Genomic DNA, 14,873 nt, shown 5'->3' on the forward strand with positions numbered 1-14,873 from the left:
CACGATGTCCTGCTCCTGGTTACCAGTCTGCTGAAGCAGGAGCAGGCTGGTAACCATGATAAACATCGGGTTACTAGGGGCACACGCCCACCTAGTAACCCGTTGTTTATCATGGTTACCACTCTGCTACGGTGAGCGGGAGGTTACCCCTCACTTTAGCAGGCTCGTAACCATGATAAACAGCGGGTTACTAAGTGCGCGTGTGCCCCTAGTAACCCGATGTTTATCATGGTTACCAGCCTGATTGCTGCTCCCGCTGGTCACACACAGCGATGTGTGCTGACCAGCGGGAGAGCAACAACCAAAAAATGGTCCAGGACACTTTTCAGCGATCAGCGACCTCACAGCAGGGGCCTGATCGCTGCAAAGTGTCACACATAGCGACATCGCTGGTGAGGTCGCTGTTGCGTCACCAAAACCGTGACACAGCAGCGATCTCGCTAGCGATCTCACTATGTGAGACGGGGGCTTAAGGCCCTTATCAAGTAATGTAACCTGTTCAGGGGTAAGGATTTTATTGGAGATATTTACCACGAATGTTGGTTTTTCTTTCTCGTTGACATGTGTTGCTGTGCTTAGGGTGCTTGGTGTCTATTTTTCCCTTTGCTCTTTTTTTGCTGTCTATAGTGCTGTCTACTTCCTCTGCTTTTTCGTTGCTGTAGCCTTGTGCTTGTGAGTCCATCTCTAAAAGAAATAGGATTACAGTAGTTACAGATAAAGGTACATCACTTTTACATTGGACCCTATTAGACACATTAAGACCTCTTTTCTCCAGGTATTATTAATGCCCTCTTTCTGCCAGTTATACACATAGCCAGTCCTATAATCCTCCATTTCTCTATTTCATTTTCGTTGTTTGGTATCCTCCAGATTTGAACGTAGTTTATTAATTCGTGTGGAAACAAGATCCTGGAAAATGACCCAGTCCTCATTATTAATCTGTGTTTGTAATTTAGATTCAATGTCTGACATTCCATCCTGTAGCATCTTTATCTCTTTCTGGAGAAATTCAATGTTCAGTAATATAATGTCCACAGCGTATGTATTTGAAATCATACAAAATCTAGAGCTGAATTGATTATCACTCAGGAAAAAGTTCGGGCGCATAACTCGTGGGATCTTTTTTACTTTGTAGTATTCACCTAGTGTAGTCAGATGTAATTGTAAAATCGTAATTCGCTTAGTATCAACCTCATGCTTGCGTTTCAAGTCCAGGACAGAAGGGACACTCAAAAAAGTCACATCTTCATCCAAACTTCCCAGTATTCTCTCTTCATCCTCAGCGGTATAAGTAAAAACACCGGGTTCCATTGTAGGTTGATACATATTCCAGAAAAATAAGAAGAATAAAAATAATTAGATGTGCAAAGCTCCTAGGATAAATTTATAAAATCAAAATTGTGACAGCACCATATCTTCAATACATCGGGTGCAAGGCCCCCAAACAGATATTCATCAGTATAAATAGTATAGCAAAAAAACAGCAAGCAGTACTCCAAAAATTCTTTTAGAAAAATACGGACTTTATTAGCCCGGTGTGGCGACGTTTTGGTTGCGGACAACCTTCATCAAGCAGTGTTCTGAGTGCAAGTGCATAGTATATATCATGATTCCAATTTACAATATTATTAATAAATTAGTGCAAAGAAATCATTGTACATAGTACAGCCATCATCATTACATACAGTTATATGAAAAAGTTTGGGCACCCCTATTAATCTTAAGCTTAATGTTTTATAAAAATTGGTGTTTTTGCAACAGCTATTTCAGTTTGATATATGTAATAACTGTTGGACACAGTAATGTTTCTGCCTTGAAATGAGGTTTATTGTGCTAACAGAAAATGTGCAATCTGCATTCAAACAAAATTTGACCTGTGCATAAGTATGGGCACCCTTATCATTTTCTTGTTTTAAATACTCCTGCCTAGTTTTTACTGACTTACTACAGCACTTTTTTTGGTTTTGTAACCTCATTGAGCTTTGAACTTTATAGCCAGGTGTATGCAATCATGAGAAAAGCTACTTAAAGTGGCCACTTGCAAGTTGTTCTCCTGTTTGAATCTCCTCTGAAGAGTGGCATCATGGGCTCCTCAAAACAACTGTCAAATGATCTGAAAACAAAGATTATTCAACATAGTTGTTCAGGGGAAGGATACAAAAAGCTATCTCAGAGATTTAACCTGTCAGTTTCCACTGTGAGGAACATAGTAAGGAAATGGAAGAACATAGGGACAGTTCTTGTTAAGGCCAGAAGTGTCAAGACAAGAAAAACATCAGAAAGGCAGAGAAGAAGAATGGTGAGATCAGTCAAGGACAATCCTCAGACCACCTCCAGAGAGCTGCAGCATCAACTTGCTGCAGATGGTGTCACTGTGCATCGGTCAACTATACAACGCACTTTGCACAAGGAGAAGCTGTATGGGAGAGTGATGCGAAAGAAGCCGTTTCTGCAAGTACGCACAAACAGAGTCGGCTGAGGTATGCAAAAGCACATTTGAAGAAGCCTATTTCTTTTTGGAAGAAGGTCCTGTGGACTGATGAAACCAAGATTGAGTTGTTTGATCATACAAAAAGGCGTTATGCATGGTGGCAAAAAAACACAGCATTCCAAGAAAAACACTTGCTACCCACAGTAAAATTTGGTGGAGGTTCCATCATGCTTTGGGGCTGTGTGGTCAATGCCGGCACTGGGAATCTTGTTAAAGTTGAGGGACGCATGGATTCCACTCAGTATCAGCAGATTCTTGGCAATAGTGTTCAAGAATCAGTGATAAAGTTGAAGTTACGCAGTGGATGGATCTTTCAGCAAGACAATGATCCAAAACACCGCTCCAAATCTACTCAGGCATTCATGCAGAGGAACAATTACAATGTTCTGGAATGGCCATCCCAGTCCCCAGACCTGAATATCATTGAACATCTGTGGGATCATTTGAAGAGGCTGTCCATGCTCGGCGACCATCAAACTTAACTGAACTGGAATTGTTTTGTAAAGAGGAATGGTCAAAAATACCTTCATCCAGGATCCAGGAACTCATTAAAAGCTACAGGAAGCGACTAGAGGCTGTTATTTTTGCAAAAGGAGGATCTACTAAATATTAATGTCACTTTTCTGGTGAGGTGCCCATACTTATGCACCTGTCAAATTTTGTTTGAATGCAGATTGCACATTTTCTGTTAGTACAATAAACCTCATTTCAAGGCAGAAACATTACTGTATCCAACAGTTATTACATATATCAAACTGAAATAGCTGTTGCAAAAACACCAATTTTTATAAAACATTAAGCTTAAGATTAATAGGGGTGCCCAAACTTTTTCATATGACTGTACATAGTGCAATATATCGATACAAATCACATAGTATAATCTGCCCAAAGTGCTTTTCAATTTTATCTACCTCAAGATAAAGTGCTTTGTGCATTAAATATCAATAAATAATCCCCCGATATGCGGTCTCCATCTTTGTTTAGGGAGGACAGCATTGTGCAGATGCGGCCCCTGTCTGGAATTTTGGATACAGTGATTGGCTATTAGGTGATGACGCGAGCGGACATGCTCAGAAGCATGCTTCCGGACGCTGATACCGGCGGTGCACACGCTCAGGTATAATAATAAAAATGAATGCGTGAGTCACATACTCTGCAATTAATTATACCACACATGAGATTATTTATTGATATTTAATGCACAAGGCACTTTATCTTAAAACTTAAAAATGGAATTAGTATTTATAGTAGGAAAAAAAAGTGCAGCTGGAATGAGATATCCGTCAGGACGCTGATCAATCAGAAGCTGGAGTGGTGGTGTGAGAGAAAAGAATTAATCTTGTTTGACGGTGGTATCCATTTTGTCTTATGTATCCTATGTAATGGTCATCAGGTAACACTGATGGGTAGGGAGGTTTCACATTTGTATTCGCTCCCCTAAGGTTACTATTGGTTCATAGGTCAGAGGGAACTATTCCTTTGTCTCTGACCCTATTTAAGGTGCCACATGTGCTAATAAAGCAGAAGTCTTATCTAGTACACAATACATGGCTGTGCTGTATTGATTTCCTCGAGATCTCGAAAATATATCTTAATATTCGGAGTTCGGTAGGCATAGAAGAGAGTGTATTTTGCTCACAGTGGTACAGGTGATAAAATACAAGTCACAGCGGCCATCTTAGCCCCTCCAGAACCAGGGTGGTCATACTAATTCTGCAGGGGCCTAAGAACTGATTAGGCTTAAAGTGGATTTCCAGTCTCATCTCTTTGTTGGTTTTATTGATGGTAATTTTTTTTTTTTAATTCGTTTATTAACAAACAGACATTACCGGATGTATATTCAACCAATACATGTTATAAGTTTAACACCTTAACAAAGCAAAGAATTCACATGGATGAGTTATTTGCACATATTTCAACTACACAAATCTATATTATATGCAAGGCTCATAAAGCAGAAAAATTATTATTTCAAGTTTATGTAGGTTTGGCTAGTTATGAACCAGAATGATATATATAACATGTCTAACATAACAATTGCATTCTAAAACTAAAACTATTTTGTTGCCAAGAACAATCCTATATAGGTAACTCAAGAATAATTAAAGTTGCTTTATTTATGGCGTTATAAAAAAGTGAGTATGAGTCATTGTATCTTTTCCTTCAGTCATCATAGTAGCTCTAAATCATTTTCTGCATGTCGAGATAGTAAGATGGGATGAGTTCCATAAGTCCCAGATCTTATTAAATTTCTCCAGACTGCCTCTATTTTGATATACTGTACGCTCGTAAGGTATAAGTGAGTTGACCAGTTCAATCCAGGATCTAAGGGATGGATGGAGATTGCCCATTTAACGTAGAGCTAATAATTTCCTGGCTAAGAAAAGAGTCTCCCGCAAGAAAGTTTTTATGTGATGTCCCCACAATTCCTCCTCCAACACACCAAATAAGCACACTAATGGGTCAAGGGGGACTGGAGTAGATATTAGGGAAGATAACAGTGAGGTCACCTCATTCCAGAAGGATAAAATAGCTGGACACCCCCACATCATATGTATAAAATCCGCTTTAAGCGTATGACGCCTTAAACACTCTGAAGTCCGAGACCGTCTAATTCTACATAGTCTTAATGGGGTCAAATATGATTGGTGTATTATGTACAATTGGATCATCTTGTTATTAGCGGAGGGGGATACCTTGGTTGAGAACTTCAAAAAACCTCCTCCCAGTCCTCTTCCTGAATGTTAGGAATGAGAAATTTCCATTTTCTTTTACCATCAAAGGAGTAGATTCAACACCTAGCGATAACATGTATGTATATAGAGTAGATATTGTAGCGTCGGCGTCCCTGCCCTCTGCTAGGCAGGGACGCTGTTCCCCTCACCTCTCCGCTCCGAGCCCGGCGTCCTCCTCCCGCTCTGCTGGCAGCGCGCGCTCCTTCCCGGCCACGGTGCTTAGGGCGCGCGCGCTCTCCCTCCCTCTTAAAGGGGCCGCGCGCGCCGTCCTAAGGAGTCCCCGGCCAATGGCCGGAGGACTTCACCATATATAAGGCACCTCCTCCAAAATGGAGGTGCCCGAGCAATGTTGTTGCACTGTTCACTACTCTGCTTCAGCCCTCAGGTCCCGTTTCCAGTTACCTGCCAGTTACCTGCCAGTTTCCTGCCAGATTGCTGTCTGATTCCTGCCTGTTATCCGCTTACCTGCTCGCTAGCCTGAGGTCCGACGGTCTGCCTTCCGACACCTGTCAGTCTGTCTATGGACCAGCTTGCCCGCTCACCTGGGAGCGCCCACCTGCTACCCGCCTGCTAGCCTACCTGGAGGTTCCGCCGTCACGTGCTGTGACCACCTGCCAGTCCAGAGACTCTCGCCTGCTCACCTGGGAGCACACATTTGCCATCTGCCTGCTAGCCTACCTGGAGGCTCAGCCGTCACAGGTCGTACCTACCCTTTACCCAGAGACTGTCCCGGTCACTTGCCGTGACCTTCTGCCCGTTCACCCAGAGACTGCCCCGGTCACTTGCCGTGACCTCCTGCCCGTTCACCCAGAGACTGTCCCGGTCACTTGCCGTGACCTCCTGCCCGTTCACCCAGAGACTGCCCCGGTCACTTGCTGTGACCTCCTGCCCGTTTACCCAGAGACTGTCCCGGTCACCTGCTGTGACTACCTGCCTGTCTTCCCTGGTCGCCACCCGCTTCCTTACAAGGACCGCCCCCTTGTATAAGTTGCTCAGAGGTTCCGCCTCCCAGACCCGTTACAGATATAAGGCCTTGAGGGCCTTGTGATTTAAGGATCCCTATTAAAGGGAAGGACGATATTAATTTAGTTGTGCTCATGCTTTGCAAATAAGATTGAATTGCTGTTCTGAGCTGGAGGTATCAAAAAAATTGAGACCTAGGAATTCTATATTAAATTTGTATTTGTTCAAAGGACATTAGGACACTCAGATCATATAAATCCTTTAACAAAGAAATATTATGTGATATCCAAAACTGAGTGGATGGGTGATTTAATAATATGGAGAAATAAGTATTATACCATAGTGGCATTACAGCTATGATGCCATCAAAATGAACCACTTTTCTAGTCTGTCTCCAAACTGATCGTGCTAATCTATGGAGAGGTAGCAATCTAGGAATATTAGGTTTATCTGCTTCTAGGAAACCCAGTAGGCAGTCAACCTTTGCTGCATGGGCCAAATGCTCTCTGAGTTAGGCAGATAATTATTAGGCATCCATTTACTCATTACCTTAAGTTGTCCTGCCAAATAATATATAAAGACGTCGGGCAATGCTGCTCCTCCCATTTGTTTAGATCTATGCAGAGTAGACAGTTTAAGCTTGGGTCTAGCTTTTCCCCATATAAAAGAAGAAACTAATGAATTAAGGTTTGAGAAAAAAGATTTAGGAATCAACACTGCACTATGTTGAAGAAAATAACTAAGTTTTGGAAGTAAAATAATTTTAATCAAGTTGATACGCTCAGAAACGGATAACTGTAATGGCCGCCGTCTCCTGAAGGGCCTGCCTCCTGCTTGAGCTCCCACGGATCCAGCCTGACCGGAGCCGCTCCACTGCACCTCCTCTGAAGCCAGGTGTCCACTAAAGCCCAGGGAGGTATAATATGGATAAAGTAAGTCCCTGTGTTTGATATTTGATCAGGATTCTGGGAGCTCAGTCCAAGCGCTGCCACTCGGATCCACTACATCGCCACGCGCCATGGTAATTTTTTTTATTTTCTTTATTTTGACATTTTTTTTAATTGTAAATCTCCACCAGGTGATGAGCGATGAGGAAGTACACGATGGTGGAAACTGATACGCAACTCAGTTGCTGCAGCACTGGCTCCTTGCAGGTGGGCTATTTTCTTGAAGGTCCACTCCCCTATTTCTTCCAGGGGCGCCTTGTGCACTTTGTGGCTCATTCTTCAGCAGTTTCTTGGCTGCAAATAATTAAATAAGAAAAGAAATTTACAGCATGAATTGAATGTTGTATTGACAAGACTAAACAATGCACTCTACATCCTGGTTTATGGTCAAATTGGTACTTTGATCAGGTCTGCACATTTTTGTTTTTGCAGCTCCCAATAATACAGTATACGATCTGATCCAGGTTTTGTATCCCTACAATAGGGCAGAGCTATGGCCCCCTATGAGACACAGCATATAGTAAAAAAGCAGGTCTCACCAATCTATTTATTTCATGGATAATTCACTTGGATGACAATATGCAATACTACATTTCACCTGTAGAGCTCTCTCCACTTCCTAGTATGTAAAGGAAAAAAAAAAGTTGTCATCGACCATATTAAAGAGGTTGTCCATCTTTAGGGCAATTTTTTTTTGTGTTTTGCTAAAAAAAAATAATTTTCGGAATTGGGTTTCATTAACAATTTTGCACGGTTTTCGTTTTATGACCTGTGTTGCACCATCTATTGCTGATTGCAGAATGCGTTAACTGAAAATCTGTCAGTAAGTTCTTTCTGGCAGTTCAATCAAAGCTTCTATGTCTTTTATCGAGCTCCTCTCGGCTGATTTAGGACCACATACCACATCAAAGGTAAATGTACAGTGAAACAAGGAGAATGTTAAAGCCAAACAGTGCAAATTTTTAAATGAAACCAAATGGGAAAAAGTAAATTTTAGCCCCAGATACATGCATTGAAGAAATAAATAAAATATAGATCTATCTATCAAAAAAATTGGCCCCATAAGCTATCACCTCTTTAATGTTGCAAACTGTTCTCGGCATGAATAAAACTCCAAAATCAAGAAGGTGCACACACCATGATTTAACAAGCTCCCCTTACACATGGGTTACATGGCTCACATGTAACACTTACTGCTTTGAACAAATCTACAGGGCAAAGAATGAAGCTAGACATGAGCTGTATGGGCGATGAAGATGAAGGATGCGTATTGAGAAGTGGCAGACCCATACCTATGGCCATAAAGATTTCATTCACATTCATTGCTGTTTTCTCGGAGGTGTCCATGAAGAGCAAACTGTTGTCGTCGGCATACGCTTGTGCTTCCTGCAGATGAACAGTAAGAGTGAATACAGGCTGAACGATTTCTGGGTTTTACCCTTGAGTCATGTTACCCTTGTGTAATATGCTCACCTGGAAGTCGACTGCTCTTTTACTGGAAAGGTCGGCCTTATTTCCAGACTAGGCGATTACAATATTTGGGCTTGCCTGTCTCTGAAGTTCCTTCACCCAATTTTTTGCTCTGGTGAACGTTTCCTAAGGGAGGAGAAATCTGATTAGCTTCATTGCATAAATAACAATCCACAGTAACTGGACACTAGGTGCACATTTCTCCACAAGTCCACTATGCTACCCTTCTAAGTCTACAAAGACCTACTGATATTCTCTCCTATAAGCTGCCGGTAGATAATAGCACAGTAATGTGGTGATGTACAGTGGCATCAGACAGCAGCCATCCTCATTTTCTAGCCAAATGCCCCTCCTTATTAAAAGGGGACTGATAATTTTGACTAAAAGCGTAAAATATCAAACTGTTTAATGTTCTTTAATGATTCCGGGCCATTACCTGGGTTCATTATTCATAATTTTTTTTTCTTATCTGCCCTGTAGGAAAGCAGGAGGTAAAGTCCTGAATGGGAGATATGTGTCACTGAGGTGGTTAGCCTTTATGATGCAAGTCCCTGAAGTGAAGGATCCAGCAATAGTAGGTTGCTGAGAGGTTTTATTGGGATTGGATTATGTGTTTGGGTATTAGGAGTGACCAGAAGAGCTTGGGTGGGAATGGTTTCTCCCATATCTCCAGTCCAGGCTTTGCAGATCCTACTTTTAAAGGCAGCTGAGCTGTCTCAGCATCAGCTGGGGAAGCTGAGCAGATTGGGTTGTGTTTGAGCTGGAGAGAGAAGCCAGAATCTCTCTGAGAAGAGACTGTGCAAGCAGAGTGCATCAAACTGCAAGTATCAGTGGTTGCTATGGACGATTGATGTTTTGTGTGATTGAACTGGGGCTAGCTCAGCTATGCATCAGTAGCCAGGATCGGTATTGTTTAGTTAGTGCCTGGACAAGGCTAGGAATATTATTTTTATGGCTTTTGTTTTTGGTACTGTGCAACCAGTGGAAATAAACATTCCATTTCTGGATAAAAGCCCTGTGGCTTAGTGTTCCAAGTGGCTATCGGAGATCGTGAATTCCTACAGCACATTTTGACATTTTTTCCCCTCTGTCCACCACCAGGGTGAGGTATTTGTATAGGAGTCCAGGCCTCCAGCGATGGGGATTCAGCCCCAACATATGTGACCTCAGTGGTGTGTGGCATAGGCAGCAATTGGCTGCAGTGGACACCACTGAGGTCACACGTCAAAAAGTCATTACTGGAATATAATGCACTAATTGATTTGTATATTGATCCTTCAAAACCAAATTTATTTAAGGTTTTGTATGTATAGTCCCAGTTTATGCGGTCAAATGCCTTTTCGGCATCTAGAGACACAAATACTGCAGGTGTTTTATTTATTTCTACAGTTGATATGAGATTAATCATTCTTCTGGTGCCATCCGCTGTGTTTCTGCCAGCTACAAAACCTACTTGGTCGGAATATATAAACTCCAGCAAAATTTTCATTATTCTTTGAGCCAGTATTTTAGCATAAATCTTAATGTCACAATTTAATAGTGAAATAGGTCTATAACTATTAATAGAAGAAGGGTCAACTCCCTTTTTTGGGATTACATTGATTATGGCTTTGAGCATTTCTTCGGGGAATGCCCCTACATATGCTATGTGATTAATTATATCTGTGAAACAGGATGAAAGAAGATTTCCAAAAGCTATATAATATTCATTATTAAATCCATCTGGACCTGGCACTTTTCCTTTTTTTAATTTTAATATAGCTGACCTGACTCCATTTTTAGAGAACGGATCATTAAGCTTCTTTGACCGCTTCCCGACCGCCCACTGTATATAAACGTCGGCGCTGCCTGGGCTCTGTGCAGCACCGACGTTTATAAATGGTCGGTGGTCCTGCAGCGCTCAGGACCCCCAGGGCCCTGCAGGTTCTGCGGTTGCGGTTCAGATCAGTAGCTGTGACAGGGGACATCATTGGGACCTGATTGGGTCAGGTCCCAATGATGTTAACCCTTTGCTATCTTCTAGATGCTGCGATCCATAGCGATCGCGGCATTTAGGAGATAGTGAGAGGAGAGGGGGTCGTCCACTCACCTTTCCGACGGCCCCAGTGATAGGACCTAGCGTTGTCATGGCAGCAGGAGGTCACATGATGACTTCCGGGTCTGCCATGCACAGTGTCCTGCTAGAATCAGCCTGCAGCTGAGTCTAGCAGGAGATCTTCCAGTGTAAAACTGTCAGCTCTCATGCAATGCAATACATGTCTATTGCATTGCATGAGACCAGTAATCAAAAAAATAAAAATTGAAGTCCCATACAGGGACTAAGTAAAAAAAAGTCTAAAAATGTTTTCAAACTGTTAAAAAAAATCACACACAAAAAAAAAAAAAAATGAAACCAATAAATTCGTATATTTATGCAAAAACAAAAAAAGTACACAAATTTGGTATCGCCGCGTCCAGAACAACCCGATCTATAAAACTGTCACACTAATTAACCTCTTCTGTGCACACCGTAAAAAAAAAAAAACGGAACAAAAAGCTTTGTTTTTTCATCATACCGCCAAACAAAAAGTGGAATAAAATGCGATCAAAAAGCCAGATGGAAATAAAAATAGTATCGCTAAAAACGTCATCTTGTCCCGCAAAAAAAAGCCGGCATGCAGCTCCATCAGCCAAAAAATAAAAAAGTTATAACTCTCAGAATAAAGCGATGCAAAAACAATTCTTTTTTCTATAAAATAGTTTTCATTGTGTAAAAGCGCCAAAACATAAAAAAAACTATATAAGTGTAGTATCGCTGTAAACGTACTGACCGGAAGAATAAAGCTGCCTTATCAATTTTACCACACGCGGAACGGTATTTAAAAAAAATAAATAAATTCCTGAATTGATAGTTTTCGTTCATTTTAACTCCCAAAAAACGGAATAGAAAGTGATTAAAAAACGCCACGTACCCAAACGTGGTACCAATAAAAACGTCAACTCTTCCCGCAAAAAACAAGCCCTTATATGACTCTGTCAGCCGAAATATGGAAAAATTATAGCTCTCAAAATATGGCAATGCAAAACCTAGATTTTGCAAAACAAAGCGTCTTTTAGTGTGTGACAGCTGTCAGTCATAAAAATCCAATATAAATCTGGTATCGCTGTAATCGCACCGACCCGAAGAATAAAGTTGTCTAATCACTTATACCGCACGAGGGAAGGCGTAAAAAATAAATAAAATCAATTGTTCACCTGCTGCTAATTTGTTCATTCTGCTTCCCAAAGATCGCCGTAAGGCTCAGCTCACATTCATCCTGCGCTCTATGCTGAGCGCTTACATCGGGGTTTCCGTGTAAATCTCTGAAATACGTGATTCAGACAGAACACCTGGTGGAAGATTCCCTGTAATGAATCAGATGGAGGCACTGTGGACGCCGTCTGGCCTGTGATCCCACGGTGTGAGGTTTTTTAGGCGTGCATAAAAGTGCGGTTGGCCAGAGTTTTGTGCACCTCTGAAAAAAAGGACACTATTAAACAGAGGCCACACAGAGTCCAGAGTAATTCAGCTGCCTCACTATAGTGAATGGATCCCGCGGGGGTTTCATCTGAATTACGTCACTTGGAGATTTAGATGGAAACCCCGATGTAAGTGCTCAGACTAGAGCGCCAGATAAATGTTATGTAAAATGTTCCTAATAAAAGCTTCAACTCAGTCCTCAAAAAAAGCAAGTCCCCACTCAGGTCTGTCATCTGTTAACAAAAATATAAGGGACTTCCAAGTTACTGGTAGTACAAAGGCTCTGGAAAAGTGAAATGGCCCTTGCCTCCCAAAATATAAATTCAGAAAATTCTGTGCTCCCAAATCCAAATGCTCGCCTTCCTTCTGAGCCCCACAGTGTGCCTAAACTACATGTAGGCTCCACATGTTTGGCACTCCTGTAGCGATGAGAGCCCGCCTAATTTACGCGTGCATGTCTCCAGAAGCATGAGCTGGTCACTACTGGTCACTAGAACGTACTGGGCACTACAACGGCAGTTTGAAATTTTCACTCAGCAACATCCACTGCTGCTTGTTTCTGGGAAACTCCCATGAATTCAAAATTGTCACTACACCTGTAGGTAAATTCCCAGAGGGATGTAATTTCCAAAATGGGGTCACTTGAGGGGGGATACTGCTCTTCTAGCACTTAGAGGCTCTGTATATGGAGTCCGCAAACTATTCTATAATAATTTGTTCTCCAAAGAGTCAAATAGCGCTCCGTTCCTCCCGGGTCTTGCTGTATGGCTAAGCGGTACTGTACAGCCACCTATGAGGTATTGCCACATTTAGAAGAAATTGTGTGACACATTTCGGCACCATTTTTACCCATTCCCCTGTGTGAAAATGTAAAATCTGAGGCTAAAAATTTTTTTTGTGGTAAAAATATAATTTTTTTTTTCACTGCCCAATGGTATAAATTTCTGTGAGTCACATGTGGTGTCAATATGATCACTGCACCCCTAGATGAATTCATTGAGAGGTGTAGTTTGTAAAATGGGGTCACTTATGGGGGGGTTTCTGCTGTTCTGGGACCTCAGGGAGTCTCCCAGTGGGTCATGTCACCTGCAAACCACAACAGTAAAATCTGCACTGTAATATGGCGCTCCTTCCCTTATGAGCTTTGCATTGTGCCGGAAAAGTAGTTTTCGACCACTTATGGGGTATTGATGTACTTAAGAGAAGTTGTGTAACATTTTCTCTTATTACCCCTTTTGAAAACTGCAAACTTGTGGTCAAAGCAACATTTTAGTGGAAAAAAATAGTAATATTTCATTTACTCAGTCCAATGCTATACAAGTTTATGTATCACCTGCGGGTTAAAAAATAGTCACTACTCCCCTAGATGAATTCCTTGACAGGTGTAGTTTACAAAATGGGGTCACTTGTGGGGGTTTCTGCTGTTTCGGCATGTCAGCGACTCTTCAAATGTGACATGGTGTCTGCAACCTCTCCCAGCCAACAAACGCTGCTTTCTCTTCCAAGCCCTGCCGTGCGCCAAAGCAGTAGTTTTCCACCACATATGAGGTATCAACGTGCTCACGAGAAATTGCACAACAGTTTTTTGGGGTCCATTTTCTACTCTTACCCTTGTGAAAGTAAAAAATTTGGGGCTAAAACATCATTTTTGTGGAAAAAGTTAGATTTTTTTATTTTCACGACTCTACATTATAAACTTCTGTGAAGCATCTGGGGGTTCAGGGTGCTCACCACTCATCTAGATAAGTTCCTTTAGGGGTCTAGTTTCCAAATTGGTGTCACTTGTGGGGGGCTTCCACTGTTTAGGCACATCAGGGGCTCCCCAAACGCGACATGGCGTCCGCTAATTATTCAAGCAAATTTTACATTCAAAAAGTCAAATGGCGCTCCTTCTCTTCCGAACCCTGCCATGCACCCAATCAGTGGTTTTCTCCCACATATGTGGTAACGGCTTACTCAGGAGAAATTGCACAACAAATTTGATGGTGCAATTTCTCCTGTTACCCTTATGAAAATGCAAAGTTGGGGGCTGAAAAACATTTTTGTGGGAAAAATGTGAAAATTTTATTTTTGCAGCTCAGTGTTATAAACTTCTGTGAAGCACCTGGGGGTTCAAGGTGCTCACCACACATCTAGATAAGTTCCCTGAGGGGTCTAGTTTCCAAAATGGTGTCACTTGTGGGGGGTTTCCACTGTTTAACCGCTTCCCGACCGCCCACTGTAGATAAACGTCCGTGCTGCCTGGGCTTTGTGCAGCGCGGACATTTAAAAACGGTATGTGGTCCCGCAGCGCTCAGGACCCCCAGGGTCCTGCAAGTGCTACGGGTGCGGTGCAGAGCGATAGCTCTGACAGGGAACATCATCGGGACCTGATTGGATCAGGTCCCAGTGATGTTAACCCTTTGCTGTCTTCTATATGCCGCGATCTGTAGTGATCGTGGCATATAGAAGACAGCAGGAGGAGAGGGGGTCGTCCACTTACCTCTCCGACGGCCCCCTTATACCTTCCAGGACCTGACGTTGCTATGGCAGCTGGAGGTCACATGACCGCCTCCAGATCTGCCATATATGGTGTCCTGCCTGGCTCAGTCTGCAGCTGAAGCCTGGCAGGACACACTGACTGTGAAACAGTCAGCAAAGATCTCATGTAATGTAATATATGTCTATTACATTACATGAGATCAGTGATCAGAAACATAAAAATTAACTAAGTAAAAATGTAAAAAAAAAGTAAAAAAAATGTTTTGAAACTGTTAAAAAAAATTACA

At 42.1% G+C, this 14,873-nt stretch overlaps 1 pseudogene; it reads right to left on the reverse strand.

The window, feature by feature from the left end:
• Window positions 1-7,267: 7,267 nt before the first annotated feature.
• The window catches only part of LOC141271516 (ras-related protein Rab-5C-like), a 56,308-nt pseudogene continuing 48,702 nt past the window's right edge, over window positions 7,268-14,873 (reverse strand).

This window comes from Phyllobates terribilis, unplaced genomic scaffold (genome assembly GCF_046119375.1).
Source record: "Phyllobates terribilis strain yellow unplaced genomic scaffold, ASM4611937v1 Scaffold_5__5_contigs__length_657084704, whole genome shotgun sequence".
In the NCBI taxonomy this organism is placed as follows: Eukaryota; Metazoa; Chordata; class Amphibia; order Anura; family Dendrobatidae; genus Phyllobates; species Phyllobates terribilis.